The sequence below is a fragment of the Erythrolamprus reginae genome, chromosome Z, assembly GCF_031021105.1.
Source record: "Erythrolamprus reginae isolate rEryReg1 chromosome Z, rEryReg1.hap1, whole genome shotgun sequence".
NCBI lineage: Eukaryota > Metazoa > Chordata > Lepidosauria > Squamata > Dipsadidae > Erythrolamprus > Erythrolamprus reginae.
In genome coordinates this window covers 6,884,157-6,900,222 of record NC_091963.1, presented here as the reverse complement: position 1 = coordinate 6,900,222, position 16,066 = coordinate 6,884,157, and the positions used below count along the sequence as shown (strand labels likewise).

At 46.3% G+C, this 16,066-nt stretch overlaps 1 protein-coding gene across 2 annotated transcripts in view; it reads left to right on the top strand.

Annotated features, from left to right (window-relative positions):
- Positions 1 to 8,732: 8,732 nt before the first annotated feature.
- Positions 8,733 to 16,066, top strand: part of XIRP1 (xin actin binding repeat containing 1) — a 65,385-nt gene continuing 58,051 nt past the window's right edge. For both annotated transcript variants that reach the window (XM_070726420.1, XM_070726421.1), the window contains exon 1: positions 8,733 to 9,094. The gene's annotated coding sequence lies outside the window, so the exon portion shown is untranslated. The remainder of the gene's footprint in view (positions 9,095 to 16,066) is intronic.

The following is a 16,066-nucleotide window of genomic DNA, read 5'->3' as shown; positions in this document are numbered from 1 at the left end:
TCCTGCTAGATAAGCCTAGAAAATCTGGCATTTGTTGCATCCTTTTTCCTGGCAACTAGAATTTTATTGCACCCAATTGTGGCTATACTAGTTCACCAAAACAATTCAAAGTAGGATTTTACAGGTAGTCCTGGATTAGAATAGAATGGAATGGAATGGAATAGGAAAAATGGAATAGAATGTAAAATAGAATATAGGAGGAGAGGGGGAGGAAGAGGAAGAGGAAGAAGAAAAGGAAGAGAAGAGGAGAGAAGAGAAGAGAAAATATGGAACGGAACAGAACAGAATAGAATAGAATATTTATTTATTATTATTTATTTATTAATTAATAATATTTGTATGCTGCCCTTCTCCACAGACTCGGGGCGGCTCACAGCAATAATAATACAATGTAAACAAATCTAATATTTAAGCTAATTTAAAACCCCAATTTAGAAACCAATCATACATACTAACATACCATGCATAAATTTTATAAGCCTAGGGGGAGGGAAAGTGTCAATTCCCCCATGCCTGATGACAGAGGTGGGTTTTAAGGAGCTTATGAAAGGCTAGGAGGGTGGGGGCAACTCTGATATCTGGGGGGAGTTGGTTCCAAAGGGTCGGGGCCGCCACAGAGAAGGCTCTTCCCCTGGGTCCCGCCAAATGACATTGTTTAGTTGACGGGACCCGGAAAAGGCCAACTCTGTGGGACCTAACTGGTCGCTGGGATTTGTGCGGCAGAAGGCAGTCCCGGAGATATTCTGGTCCGGTGCCATGAAGGGCTTTATAGGTCATAACCAACACTTTGAATTGTGACCGGAAACTGATTGGCAACCAATGCAGACTGCGGAGTGTTGGTGTGACATGGGTAGAATAGAATAGAATAGAATTGGAAAAATAGAATGGAATGAAAAATAGAATATAGGAGAGGAGGAGGAAGAAGAAGAAAAGGAACAGAAGAGAAGAGAAAATATGGAATGGAACGGAACGGAACAGAACATAATAGAATAGAATTTTATTGGCCAAGTGTAACTGGGCTACACACAAGGAATGTATCTTGTCTTGGTATTATAACCATAATTGGGACCATAATTTCTGTTGCTAAACAAAGCAGTTGTTAAGTGAGTTACCCCACAGTTTTTAAGCAAATCGTTGCAGTGAATCTCACAGTTATTAAGTGAATCTGGCTTCCCCCAATTTGCTTGTTGGAACCTGGCTGGGAAGGTTTCCAGTGGTGATCACGTGACCCTGGGATCCTGCAACCATTGCAAATATGTGCCAGTTGGATCCTATGGCCATGGGGATGCTGTGAAGGTTGTGACTGCGAGGACCAGTTGTATGGGCAAGCCGTGTGCAGCCACAGCCAAGAAAGCCAATGCCTAAGTCCTAAGTTGCATCAACAGAGGGATACAATCAAGATCAAGAGGGCTACTAATACCATTCTGTAAAGCCTTAGTAAGACCACACCAAGAACACTGCATTCAATTTTGTTCAGATGATGAGACTCTAAAAAATGTGCAGACAAGAGCAAACAGGATAATTAAGGAACTGGAGGCTAAAACATAGGAGCAGTCTTCTAATATTTGAGGAGCTGCCATAGAGAAGAGAGGGTCAACCTGTTTTCCAAGCAGTGGTGGATGTGGGTGTGGCTTGTTTTGTGGGTGTGGCTTGCTGGCGATCTGACCAGGTGGAAATGGCTTGATGTGACCAGGTCATGGTCATCACGCCATTTGATGACCATTAGTGTTGGGCGAACCGAACCTGCAAAGTTCGAGTTCATACCGAACTTTGCGCGGTTCGGCATACCAAACCCGGCGCTCTCCTGAACCCGAACTTTTGCCGAACTTCCGGGTTCAGCGTTCGGGAGACCGCTGAGAAGCGCCCCGGCTGGGGAGCTGGGGAGCTGGGGAGCTGTCGGCCAGTCGGGAGGCGAAAAAGGAGGTGGGGAATCCCACGAGGAGATTCCAGGGGTGGAGCTTTGACATCACTAAGACGTCCTTCCTGGCTGGCTGAAACGGGGACTCCAGGAAGCTCCCTGACTGTTCTGGAAGGTGACAGTTGGGCGGCGGCGCTTCCTGGTGCTTTCCTGAGTGCCGAACTCGAAAGTTCGGCAAAAGTTCGGGTTTGGTTTCGGGTGCCGAACCCCAATTTTTTTTAAAAAAATTCGGGTGCCGAACCCAAACCCGAACTTCGTTGGGTTCGCCCAACACTAATGACCATGACTCAGATAGCGTTGGCATATATACATGTGGTCGCTATCTGAGGACTCGGATCAGTTTACAATATATAAAAGAAACTACGTAAATATACTAATCCAATTAATTTAAGCTAGTTAATCTAAAACCCCAGTAACATTAAAAATCAATCATTCCCATTCACACAACAAGTATAAACTACATTCATCGGCCAGGGGGCGAAATTGATATTAGAAAGCTATAGACCAGCGGTTCCCGTCCATTCTTAATGCCGTGACCCCTTAATATAGTTCCTGATGTCATGGTGACCCCCAACCATAAGTCTAGCGCCAATTCTCCCAACAAAGCACTAAGCTGATTGGCAGGAAGATCAGAGGGACAGCCCCACTGTAAACGTCTGATTGGTCGGATTGTAAAAATATGTTCCAAGGCGCCAGAATAGAAGCTTTAGTTTCTAACACCAGGGGAAATTTGTCTTTTCCCGTGGTCTTAGGTGACCCCTGTGAAACAGCCATTCGACCCCCAAAGGGGTCCCGACCCCCAGATTGAGAACAATGCCGTAGAGAAACCTATGGCATGAGCCATATCTGAGGGCACATGAGGCGTTGCTCTATGTCAACTCCAGTGCACATGTGCCAACTGATTTTTGGCCTTGGGGAAAGCCATTTTTTCCTTCCCCAAATTCGGGAGGCTTCCCTGAAGCCTCTGGAGTGCAAAAAATGGCTCAACAAGTGTTCTGTCTGGGTCCCCCCAGACGCCAACACCAACCAAAAGGAGTATCCAGACACACTGGTCAAAAGCAAAGGCAGTTTATATACTTGAAAGCAAACACAGGTAACAAAAACTGTTCTTACAGACAGGAACACGATGAAGCTTCACAGAGGTTTCACGAAGGCCAGGCAATAAAACAGGATTCTTGCTGGCAAAAACAACTCTGGAGATAATAAAACCCACGCCTCCCCCAAGTCTTCCAGTTAACAGTTAACAACTGTGGCAGGAACGGTTGTAAAATGGAGCAAACTAGTAATGGGCTCCTACAGGTACAGTCAGGTACTCAGAACTGGTAGAAAAAGTTTGAACTTTTTTTCTTTTTTCCCTGTCTGGGCTATGGGTATGTTTTTCTTATCGCAGTAAACAAGGTTGAATGTGTATCATTTTAGAAGAGCTGTGCGTAGTTGTGTGTGTATACATACACTTATAGTTTAAATAATAGATAGTGTATATTTTTGTGTGCCTGTGTGTAATATGTATGTACACATATGGCATATATATATACATAGAATTAAATAGTATATTTTGATATTTGGTAATAATAAATTGAGAGGAAAATTGTATTTCTTTGAGGCGAGCAGAGGCCAGGCACCCTAACCCAAACCCTTGATATGAGTGACGTCAAGTTGGCCACCTTTAAGCCAGTCACATGACCTTTAAGCCAGCCCCCAGTCACATGATCATCAAGTCACTCCCACCTGGTCACATGGCCAGAAAGCCACACCCACAAAATAAGCCACACCCACCGTGTGGTAGTAAAAAAATTTGCAGTAAAAATTTTTTCACTGGAGCAAACCTACCTGACAAATGTCTTGCTTAGTGACAGAAATTTTCGGCTCAATTGTGGTCGTAAGTTAAGGGCTACCCATACCTCAAATGATTGCATCTCATTTGTATGCTAGCCTTTCAAAGCCACTGAGACGCATTTGTTGATTTATTCGTTCGGTTTGTTTATTTGTTTATTTGCAGGAACTTAAGCCTAGTGACTGTAGACAGCACATGAACCATACTTCAGAAATAACTATAAAACCATACTGGAGGTAGGTTCTGGATTCTGCTACTGTCGGCTCGCTTAGGAATGCACCATGTGGGTGGGGGTGCATTGTGTGCTGTGTGCTCTGTGCACATGTGCAATACTTTTTAAAAGCTGCACATACGCAGAAGCAAAAAACAAGATGGCGGCTTGGGGCATGACAGGCCCGGGTCATTGCCGATTCCAGTGACCCAGGCCTTCAAGTTGCAAACGGTTCTATAGAATCGGTCCAAACTGGTGGGAGCCCACCTCTCAACCATATCATTCCTCTCAGACATCACACCCAATTATTCTGTGCTTGCCTAGGAACCAGAAGACTACAAGTTCTAGTCAGCGAAAGTCTGCCATCTTTGGAGCTACCAGTACGCCCTTTGAGGCCGTCGCAGGCACGACCGTCGGCCTGAGATTTGGCTTCTGCACATGTGCAGCAAGTGAAATATCATGTGAGGATGCCCGCGCGAACAAGAGTTTGGCGATTTTCGCCGATATTTTTGTTTGGAGGCATGTGCAGAAGCAAAAAAATCGGTGAAAATGTCTGAAATCTCACTCCTGCAAGATTTCGCTTGCTGCACATGCGCAGAAGCCAAATCTCACACGGGCATGCGCAAGCACGTGTTGGGGACATGCAGTTGCGTGAACATCCCGTAAATCGCTACTGGAACGTAGCACCTTACCGTTCCAGTAGCAGGCCATCAGTAGTTCTAGTCCAACTTAGACAGGAGGGAGGTCGACTGGATGACTTTGTGCCAGACTCTCTCTCTCAGCCTATTCTACCTTGCAGGGTTGTTGTTACGGGCAACATAGGGGGAAGAAAAAGGATTCGGTTACTTCAATGATGGCAAACCTATGGCATGGGTGCGACAGGTGGCATGCGGAGCCATATCTGCTGTCATGCAAGCTGTTGCCCTAGCTCAGCTCCAATGAGCATGTGTGTGCTAGCCAGCTGATTTTTGGCTCACACAGAGCCTCTGGGAGGGCGTTTTTGGCTTCCAGAGATCTTTCAGGGAGATGGGGCAGGGTGTTTTTATCCTATCCAAGCTCCAAGGAAGCCTTTGGAGCCTGGGGAGGGCGAAACACGAGCCTACTGGGCCCACCAGAAATTTGGAAACAGGCTGTTTTTGGCCTCCAGGGGGCCTCCGGGAGGCAGGGGAAGCTGTTTTTGCCCTCTCCAGGTGTTGAATTATGGGTGTGGGCACTCACACATGCACGATAGTGAGCATGCATGCTCTTTCGGCACCCAAGGAAAAAAAGGTTCACTATCACTGGGTTAATTCATTGCCGTGAACTATTTATAAAGTAATAAGAGTGCTAAAAATGTAAGTAAGTAAGTAAGTAAGTAAGTAAGTAAGTAAGTAAACTAACTAACTAACTAAGTAACTAAATAACTACTAACTAACTAACTAACCAGTAATTAACTAACTAACCACTAATTAATTAACTAACTAACTAACTACTAACTAACTAACAACTAACTAACTACTAAATAACTACTAACTAACTAACTACTAACAGCTAACTAACTAACTAACTAACTAACTAACTAACTAACTAACTAACTAACTAACACTTGGTTTATTGACCAGCAGAAACCTCTGAAGTTCAGTTTCCAGTTTCCTCTCCATACTAACTTCAGCTCACAAGTGAAAAGAAGCAGTGCAGGGTTGTTGTGGCTGTTTTTAGCAAGAGTGTGTGTTCTTTCAGTAAAATTGATTTATGCTGCAACCTTTTTCTAGCATGTCTGGATCTCTGGGGAGAAAACCGAATTCTCCAGTTGCAACATTCCAGGGCAGGCGTTCAGTTGCTGAATTAGTCACCCGGTGAGCAATATTTAATTAAAACGTGTTTCAGTGAAACAAACCTTGATTTATTAAGAGCTTTTGCTCCAAGTGACTTGGGGGCCTTCGATGAAATTCTGAAATTTTGCAAATGATGCAAATTGTGTCATTTGCATCCTTTAACTATTGATGTCGCTCCAACTACAGGTAGTCTTCAAATTGTTTCATTCAAAGTTACAACAGGACTGAAAGAAGTGACTTATAGCCTGTTCTCCCATGTATGCCTGTATAGCATCTCCAAGATTACATGATCAAATTTCAAACACTTGGCAACTGGCAGGTATTTATGACGGTTGCAATATCCCAAAGCCATGTCATCAACTTTTATGACCTTCTGACAAGCAAAGTCAATGGGGAATCCAGGTTCACTTAACAATTGTGTTACTACATTAATGCCTGCTATGGTTCATGTAACACCTGTGGCAAGAAAGGTCATAAAATGGAGCAAATCTCACGTAACAACTTAGCAATGGAAATTTTCATAAGTTGAGGACTACAAATTCTCTATCTCTCTGAACAGGAATTCAAAATATCCATAACAGCTTCATCCAACGAAATTGTATATATTTACTCATACATAGTCCCTTCCACAATCAATTTCACTTCCAACACACACCTCTTCCTCACACTTCCTACACCTGTGATGGTGAATCTTTGGCGCGCCTGCCACAGGTGGCATGTGGAGCCATATCGGTGGATACCATAGTTCCCTCTAAGCTGAGCAGTGAGCAATCGCTCACTTAAAAATCATCATCAACTCAGAGTTTTCCAAACCTGCCCAGAAGCCGAGAGGGAAAGAGTGAGAGGGAAGGAGAGAGAGAGGAAGAGAGAGAAACAGATAGAAAAAAGAGAGGAAGGAAAAGAGAAAGAGAAAGAATGGGAGTAAGGAAGAGAGAAAGAAAATCAAAATCTAGTTTGAAACTAGCTCAACTATTTAAGTGGCATTTTGATATGGATAGAGTTGCCCAACACTGGTGGATACACGATACTTTGCCATGTTTCAGTTCTAGTGCGATGCGTGTGCTGGCCAGCTGATTTTCAACCATGGGAAAGGCCGTTTCACCCTCTGGATGCTTCAGGGAAGCTTTCCTGAAGCCACGGAGGCAAAAAAAATACCCCAAAGGACAAACCAGAAGTTCGGAAAAACGCACTTCCGGTTTGCTATTGTGCTGTTTTTTGCACTCTGGAGGTTTCAGGGAAGCTTCATGAAGCCTTGGAGTGTGAAAAACAGCACAATGGGAAAACCGGAAGTGCGTTTTTTCAAACCTCCGGGTTGCCCGTTGTGCTGTTTTCTGTACGTTGGAGCTTCAGGAAGCTTCCCTGAACCCTCCGGAGTGCAAAAAAACCAGTACAACAGCAAACTGGAAGTGTGTTTTCTTGAACCTCCGGTTTGCCCGTTTGGGCGGGGTATTTTTTCACCTACCAGACTTCAGAAAGGCCTTTGCCCATGCGGAGGGGGCAACGCAGGGGAGGGCTCATGTGGAGGGGGTAGGAAAGGGGTGTGGGCACACGCACTCATGCTAACGCCCACACACCCACACGCCTTTTGCCACATAAACAAAAAAAGGTTTGCCATCACTGTCCTAGACCCTCATTGATTTTTCTCTTTATAGATACCAAAGCATATTTGACTGTGCAAATTCTTCCTCAGCTGAGCAGAAGACCAAGGTGAGAAAATAGTTGCATTTTAACAATAATAATAATAATAATATTAATAATAATAATAATAATTATTATTATTATTATTATTATTATTATTTATTAGATTTTTATGACGCCCCTCTCCGAGGACTCGGAGCGGCTCACAACAGGACAATACACAATATACAAATCCAATGGTTTAAAAAACAGTTTAAAACCCTTATAAAAATAATCATACAACTCAAACAAACCATACCTAGATTATAATAGCTAAGGGGTATATTAATTTACCCATGCCTGGCGACACAGGTGAGTTTACAAGAGTTTACGAAAGGCAAGGAGGGTGGGGGCAGTCCTGATCTCCGGGGGGGAGTTGGTTCCAGAGGGCCGGGGCTGCCACAGAGAAAGCGTTCTATTCTATTCTATTCTATTTCATTTTATTTTATTATTTATTTATTTTATTTATTTATTTTGTCCAATACACAATGAGAGTTTTAGTGGGTATATATATACATAGTAAAATACATGATGAAGGTTATAGGGGAGATACTCATAGTAAGATATATCTAAGAAATAATAGAAAAGAAGATATAATAATAGAACATATCAATGAAAGAATAGAAGAAGAGATATAGGAATAGAAGAAAGGAATAGGAGATATAGGAGAGCAATAGGACAGGGGACGGAAGGCACTCTAGTGCACTTGTACTCGCCCCTTATTGACCTCTTAGGAATCTGGATAGGTCAACCGTAGATAATCTAAGGGTAAAGTGTTGGTGGTTTGGGGATGACACTATGGAGTCCATGCTTCGACAACTCGGTTTCTGAAGTCATATTTTTTACAGTCAAGTTTGGAGTGGTTAATATTAAATTTAAATCTGTTGTGTGCTCTTGTGTTGTTGTGGTTGGAGCTGAAGTAGTCGCCGACAGGCAGGACGTTGCAGCATATGATCTTGTGGGCAATACTTATTCTATTCTATTCTATTCTATTCCATTCCATTCCATTCCATTCTATTCTGTTGTGAAATCTAATTTTGACATCTTCAATTCAATTTTTGAGAAATAAGGATTTTGGGGTTGTTGTTTTTTTACAATGGCTGTGAGTCATTCAAGTGTAAAAGGCCAAACGTACGTAGGGCAAAGTTTAAAGCCAAAGGAGGTTAAACATTGCAGGACTGGCATGAGTTGAAATAGCAGAGTGGTGATGTATTACATTTAGTAGAGAATCCATCTGATGTTTTTGCTTGGGATGCATTTTCAGACCTGGGAGAAAAATCCTTCCGGGAAGAGCGAAGCTGCTCAACTCCGCGCTTCTCCAAACAGAGATCCTGACATTATGAACCAGGAATCGAGGGAGAATCTTGACCTCCAGCAAGCGAGACCATCTACGACGAGAACCAAGAAAATTCCCCACAGCAGATCTGACCCACCTTCACCAAATATGGTGGGACATATAAACAGAACTTCTAAAGTTCATCTAACCGAGACTGGGAAGAAGATGGAAAACTTGCATCACCCCCAAAATCAGATTTCAGCCTAGGGTGCTGCGTGCGAGTTCTTCTCCGCTCAGCACTAATAGGAGGGAAGGACAAAGGACAGGTGTTCTTGAGGTGCATGGCGGTAATCCAGGTAAAACGGTGGGTATTTTTCTTGTTCTTCCTAAAACCCAGAGGATAGGGCTGTGCCAGAAAGCACCAGTTCTGTCCTTCTCCACTTTAAAAAGCTCTTTTAGAGGAGTGAAGTTTAAGCAGAAGAGCAGATACATCCCAAAAAGGACAAAAAGGACACGGCACCACCTGGTAATCCCATCCCTTTAGATCAGTGGTTCTCGACCATTCGAAGGCCTTTAATACAGTTCCTCATGTTGTGATGACCTCCGAGGTCTACCTCCCATTCTCCCAACAGAGCTTGAAGCTGATTGGCAGGAAGGTCAGAGGGACACACCCACTGTAAACGCCTGATTGGTCGGATTGTAAAACTATGTTCCAAGGTGCCTGAATAGAAGCTTTAGTTGCTAACACCAGGGGAAATTTGTCTTTTCCCACGTGGTCTTAGGCAATCCTTGTGAAACGGTTGTTCGACACCCCCCCCAAAGGGGTCCCGACCCCCAGATTGAGAACCGCTGATCTAGATAAATATACTGTTACCAGGATGAATCTGCTCATCCAGTCTGGTTATTTAGAGCAGTGATTTTCAACCTTTTTTGAGCCACGGCACATTTTTTACATTTACGAAACCCTGGGGCACATTGAGCGGGGGGGGGGGGAGGCTAAAAAAAGTTTGGACAAAAAAATTCTCTCTCTCTCTTCCTCCCCTTCACTCTATTTCTTTCTCCCTCCCTCCCTCTTTCTCTCCCCTCCTTCCTCTTTCTTTCTCTCTCTCCATCCCTTTCTCTTCCTTTCTTCCTCTTTTTTGCTCTTTCTCTCTCCCTCCCTCTATGTCTTTCTCTCTCTCCATCCCTCCCTCTCTTTCTCTCTCTTGCTTTCTTTCTTTCTCTCTTTCTCTTGTTCTCTTTCCCTCTCTTTCTCTCTTGTTCTCTTTCTTTCTCTCTCTCTCTCTCTCTTTCCCTTTCTTGCTTTCTTTCTCTCCCTCTTGCTTTCTCTCTCTCTTGCTTTCTTTCTCTCTAAGCTTTGCGGCACACCTGACCATGTCTCGCGGCACACTAGTGTGCCTTGGCACACTGGTTGAAAAACACTGATTTAGAGGAAGCTGCTTATGACTTTGGGGCAAGATTGAAGCTCTTCTTGCCTCCCTTATGACATGCTCTCCCCCCACCCAAGAGGCACAAGTGGTGTGGTGTTGACACTCTGAATACAACTCTCGCCCTGTCCTTACTTGAATGGACTCTTGAAATCTGATGCTTTCTAGATTTGATCTTTCGGTCAGACTTTGGTACCAATTAATTGTTTGTGTAATATTATTATTATCATCAATTCTGGCTGCTTTTTATTGTGAAGTTGGTTTCTCCTTTACCCTTCTCCTCCTTGTGTATTTGTTCTTTCTTTTGCGTCATCTATCTTTTCTTTCCATTCCTTACACTTCTCCTTGTCTTTCTCTTCCTTCTTTGGCTTTTCCTCCTTCTTGTTAATCTTCTTCTTTTCTCCTCCTCCTCATCTCCTCCTCCTTTGTCTCCTCCTCTCCCTCTCCCTCCCTTCCTCCCTCCTTCTTTTTCTCCTCTTTCTCTTCCTCCTCCTCTTTCCCTCCTCCTCTTTCCCTCCTCCTCTTTCCCCTCCTCCTCCTTCTCTCCTCCTCCTTCTCCCCCTTCTTCCCTCCTCCTCTTTCTCCTCCCTCTCCTCCTTTCTTCCTCCTCTTCCTCTCCCTCTTTTCCTCCTCCTCTTTCTCCTCCTCCTTCTCTCCTCCTCTTTCTCCCCCTTCTTCCCTCCTCCTCTTTCTCCTCCCTCTCTCTCCTTTCTTCCTCCTCTTTCTCCTCTCCTCCATCCCTCCTCCTCTTAATCCTCCCCTCCCTCTTTCTCCTCCCTCTCCCTCCTTTCTTCCTCTTTTTCCTCTCCTCCTTCTCTCATCCTCTTTCTCCTCCTCTTCTTCTTTTCCTCCTCCTCTTTCTCCTCCTCCTCTTTCCCTCCTCCTCTTTCTTCTCCCTTCCTTCCCTCCTCCTCCTTCTCCTCCCCCTTCTTCTCTCCTCCTTTTTCTCCCCCTCCTGCCCTCCTCCTCTTTCTCCTCCCTCTCCCTCCTTTCTTCCTCCTCTTCCTCTCCCTCTTTTCCTCCTCCTCTTTCTCCTCCCTCTCTCTCCTTTCTCCCTCCTCTTTCTCCTCCCCCTCCTTCTCTCCTCCTTTTTCTCCCCCTTCTTCCCTCCTCCTCTTTCTCCTCCCTCTCTCTCCTTTCTCCCTCCTCTTTCTCCTCTCCTCCATCCCTCCTCCTCTTAATCCTCCCCTCCCTCTTTCTCCTCCCTCTCCCTCCTTTCTTCCTCTTTTTCCTCTCCTCCTTCTCTCATCCTCTTTCTCCTCCTCTTCTTCTTTTCCTCCTCCTCTTTCTCCTCCTCCTCTTTCCCTCCTCCTCTTTCTTCTCCCTTCCTTCCCTCCTCCTCCTTCTCCTCCCCCTCCTTCTCTCCTCCTTTTTCTCCCCCTCCTGCCCTCCTCCTCTTTCTCCTCCCTCTCTCTCCTTTCTCCCTCCTCTTTCTCCTCTCCTCCTTCCCTCCTCCTCTTTCTCCTCCCCTCCCTCTTTCTCCTCCCTCTCCCTCCTTTCTTCCTCTTTTTCCTCTCCTCCTTCTCTCATCCTCTTTCTCCTCCTCTTCTTCTTTTCCTCATCCTCTTTCTCCTCCTCTTCTTTCCCTCCTCCTCTTTCTTCTCCCTTCCTTCCCTCCTCCTCCTTCTCCTCCCCCTCCTTCTCTCCTCCTTTTTCTCCCCCTCCTGCCCTCCTCCTCTTTCTCCTCCCTCTCTCTCCTTTCTCCCTCCTCTTTCTCCTCCCTCTCCCTCCTTTCTTCCTCCTCTTCCTCTCCCTCTTTTCCTCCTCCTCTTTCTCCTCCTCCTCCTTCTCTCCTCCTCTTTCTCCCCCTTCTTCCCTCCTCCTCTTTCTCCTCCCTCTCTCTCCTTTCTCCCTCCTCTTTCTCCTCCCTCTCCCTCCTTTCTTCCTCCTCTTCCTCTCCCTCTTTTCCTCCTCCTCTTTCTCCTCCTCCTCCTTCTCTCCTCCTCTTTCTCCCCCTTCTTCCCTCCTCCTCTTTCTCCTCCCTCTCTCTCCTTTCTCCCTCCTCTTTCTCCTCTCCTCCATCCCTCCTCCTCTTAATCCTCCCCTCCCTCTTTCTCCTCCCTCTCCCTCCTTTCTTCCTCTTTTTCCTCTCCTCCTTCTCTCATCCTCTTTCTCCTCCTCTTCTTCTTTTCCTCCTCCTCTTTCTCCTCCTCCTCTTTCCCTCCTCCTCTTTCTTCTCCCTTCCTTCCCTCCTCCTCCTTCTCCTCACCCTCCTTCTCTCCTCCTTTTTCTCCCCCTCCTGCCCTCCTCCTCTTTCTCCTCCCTCTCTCTCCTTTCTCCCTCCTCTTTCTCCTCTCCTCCATCCCTCCTCCTCTTAATCCTCCCCTCCCTCTTTCTCCTCCCTCTCCCTCCTTTCTTCCTCTTTTTCCTCTCCTCCTTCTCTCATCCTCTTTCTCCTCCTCTTCTTCTTTTCCTCCTCCTCTTTCTCCTCCTCTCCCTCTTTCTCCTCCTCCTCTTTCCCTCCTCCTCTTTCTCCTCCCTCTCTCTCCTTTCTCCCTCCTCTTTCTCCTCCCCCTCCTTCTCTCCTCCTTTTTCTCCCCCTTCTTCCCTCCTCCTCTTTCTCCTCCCTCTCTCTCCTTTCTCATAGAAACATAGAAACATAGAAGACTGACGGCAGAAAAAGACCCCATGGTCCATCTAGTCTGCCCTTTTACTATTTCCTGTATTTTATCTTACAATGGATATATGTTTATCCCAGGCATGTTTAAATTCGGTTACTGTGGATTTACCAACCACGTCTGCTGGAAGTTTGTTCCAAGGATCTACTACTCTTTCAGTAAAATAATACTTTCTCATGTTGCCTTTGATCTTTCCCCCAACTAACTTCAGATTGTGTCCCCTTGTTCTTGTGTTCACTTTCCTGTTAAAAACACTTCCCTCCTGAACCCTATTTAACCCTTTAACATATTTAAATGTTTCGATCATGTCCCCCCTTTTCCTTCTGTCTTCCAGACTATACAGATTGAGTTCATTAAGTCTTTCCTGATACGTTTTATGCTTAAGACCTTCCACCATTCTTGTAGCCCGTCTTTGGACCCGTTCAATTTTGTCAATATCTTTTTGTAGGTGAGGTCTCCAGAACTGAACACAGTACTCCAAATGTGGTCTCACCAGCGCTCTATATAAGGGGATCACAATCTCCCTCTTCCTGCTTGTTATACCTCTAGCTATGCAGCCAAGCATCCTACTTGCCTTTCCTACTGCCCGACCACACTGCTCACCCATTTTGAGACTGTCAGAAATCACTACCCCTAAATCCTTCTCTTCTGAAGTTTTTGCTAACACAGAACTGCCAATGCAATACTCAGATTTAGGATTCCTTTTCCCCAAGTGCATTATTTTACATTTGGAAACATTAAACTGCAGTTTCCATTGCTTTGACCATTTATCTAGTAACGCTAAATCATTTACCATATTACAGACCCCTCCAGGAATATCAACCCTATTGCACACTTTAGAGTCATCGGCAAATAGGCAAACCTTCCCTACCAAACCTTCCCCTATGTCACTCACAAACATATTAAAAAGAATAGGACCCAGAACAGACCCTTGTGGCACACCGCTTGTAACCTGTCTCTGCTCAGAATACTCGCCATTAACAATAACTCTCTGATGTCTATGCTTCAGCCAGCTTGAAATCCACTGAACTATCCAGGGATTAAGTCCAATCTTCACTAATTTATCTATCAGCTCTTTATGTGGAACCGTATCAAAGGCTTTGCTGAAGTCCAGGTAGGCAATATCCACGGCACCACCTTGATCCAACACCTTTGTGACATAGTCAAAGAACTCAATGAGATTAGTCTGACACGATTTCCCTCCTCTTTCTCCTCTCCTCCTTCTCTCCTCCTTTTTCTCCCCCTTCTTCCCTCCTCCTCTTTCTCCTCCCTCTCTCTCCTTTCTCCCTCCTCTTTCTCCTCCCCCTCCTTCTCTCCTCCTTTTTCTCCCCCTTCTTCCCTCCTCCTCTTTCTCCTCCCTCTCTCTCCTTTCTCCCTCCTCTTTCTCCTCCCTCTCTCTCCTTTCTCCCTCCTCTTTCTCCTCTCCTCCATCCCTCCTCCTCTTAATCCTCCCCTCCCTCTTTCTCCTCCCTCTCCCTCCTTTCTTCCTCTTTTTCCTCTCCTCCTTCTCTCATCCTCTTTCTCCTCCTCTTCTTCTTTTCCTCCTCCTCTTTCTCCTCCTCTTCTTTCCCTCCTCCTCTTTCTTCTCCCTTCCTTCCCTCCTCCTCCTTCTCCTCCCCCTCCTTCTCTCCTCCTTTTTCTCCCCCTCCTGCCCTCCTCCTCTTTCTCCTCCCTCTCTCTCCTTTCTCCCTCCTCTTTCTCCTCTCCTCCATCCCTCCTCCTCTTAATCCTCCCCTCCCTCTTTCTCCTCCCTCTCCCTCCTTTCTTCCTCTTTTTCCTCTCCTCCTTCTCTCATCCTCTTTCTCCTCCTCTTCTTCTTTTCCTCCTCCTCTTTCTCCTCCTCTTCTTTCCCTCCTCCTCTTTCTTCTCCCTTCCTTCCCTCCTCCTCCTTCTCCTCCCCCTCCTTCTCTCCTCCTTTTTCTCCCCCTCCTGCCCTCCTCCTCTTTCTCCTCCCTCTCTCTCCTTTCTCCCTCCTCTTTCTCCTCTCCTCCTTCCCTCCTCCTCTTTCTCCTCCCTCTCTCTCCTTTCTCCCTCCTCTTTCTCCTCCCTCTCTCTCCTTTCTCCCTCCTCTTTCTCCTCCCCCTCCTTCTCTCCTCCTTTTTCTCCCCCTTCTTCCCTCCTCCTCTTTCTCCTCCCTCTCTCTCCTTTCTCCCTCCTCTTTCTCCTCCCTCTCTCTCCTTTCTCCCTCCTCTTTCTCCTCCCTCTCTCTCCTTTCTCCCTCCTCTTTCTCCTCTCCTCCATCCCTCCTCCTCTTAATCCTCCCCTCCCTCTTTCTCCTCCCTCTCCCTCCTTTCTTCCTCTTTTTCCTCTCCTCCTTCTCTCATCTTCTTTCTCCTCCTCTTCTTCTTTTCCTCCTCCTCTTTCTCCTCCTCTCCCTCTTTCTCCTCCTCCTCTTTCCCTCCTCCTCTTTCTCCTCCCTCTCTCTCCTTTCTCCCTCCTCTTTCTCCTCCCCCTCCTTCTCTCCTCCTTTTTCTCCCCCTTCTTCCCTCCTCCTCTTTCTCCTCCCTCTCTCTCCTTTCTCCCTCCTCTTTCTCCTCCCCCTCCTTCTCTCCTCCTTTTTCTCCCCCTTCTTCCCTCCTCCTCTTTCTCCTCCCTCTCTCTCCTTTCTCCCTCCTCTTTCTCCTCCCTCTCCTTCTCTCCTCCTTTTTCTCCCCCTTCTTCCCTCCTCCTCTTTCTCCTCCCTCTCTCTCCTTTCTCCCTCCTCTTTCTCCTCCCTCTCTCTCCTTTCTCCCTCCTCTTTCTCCTCTCCTCCATCCCTCCTCCTCTTAATCCTTCCCTCCCTCTTTCTCCTCCCTCTCCCTCCTTTCTTCCTCTTTTTCCTCTCCTCCTTCTCTCATCCTCTTTCTCCTCCTCTTCTTCTTTTCCTCCTCCTCTTTCTCCTCCTCCTCTTTCCCTCCTCCTCTTTCTTCTCCCTTCCTTCCCTCCTCCTCCTTCTCCTCCCCCTCCTTCTCTCCTCCTTTTTCTCCCCCTTCTTCCCTCCTCCTCTTTCTCCTCCCTCTCTCTCCTTTCTCCCTCCTCTTTCTCCTCCCCCTCCTTCTCTCCTCCTTTTTCTCCCCCTTCTTCCCTCCTCCTCTTTCTCCTCCCTCTCTCTCCTTTCTCCCTCCTCTTTCTCCTCCCCCTCCTTCTCTCCTCCCTTTTCTCCCCCTTCTTCCCTCCTCCTCTTTCTCCTCCCTCTCTCTCCTTTCTCCCTCCTCTTTCTCCTCCTCCTCTTTCCCTCCCCCTCTTTCTCCTCCCTCTCTCTCCTTTCTTCCTCCTCTTTCTCCTCCTTCTTCCCTCCTCCTTGTCTGTCTC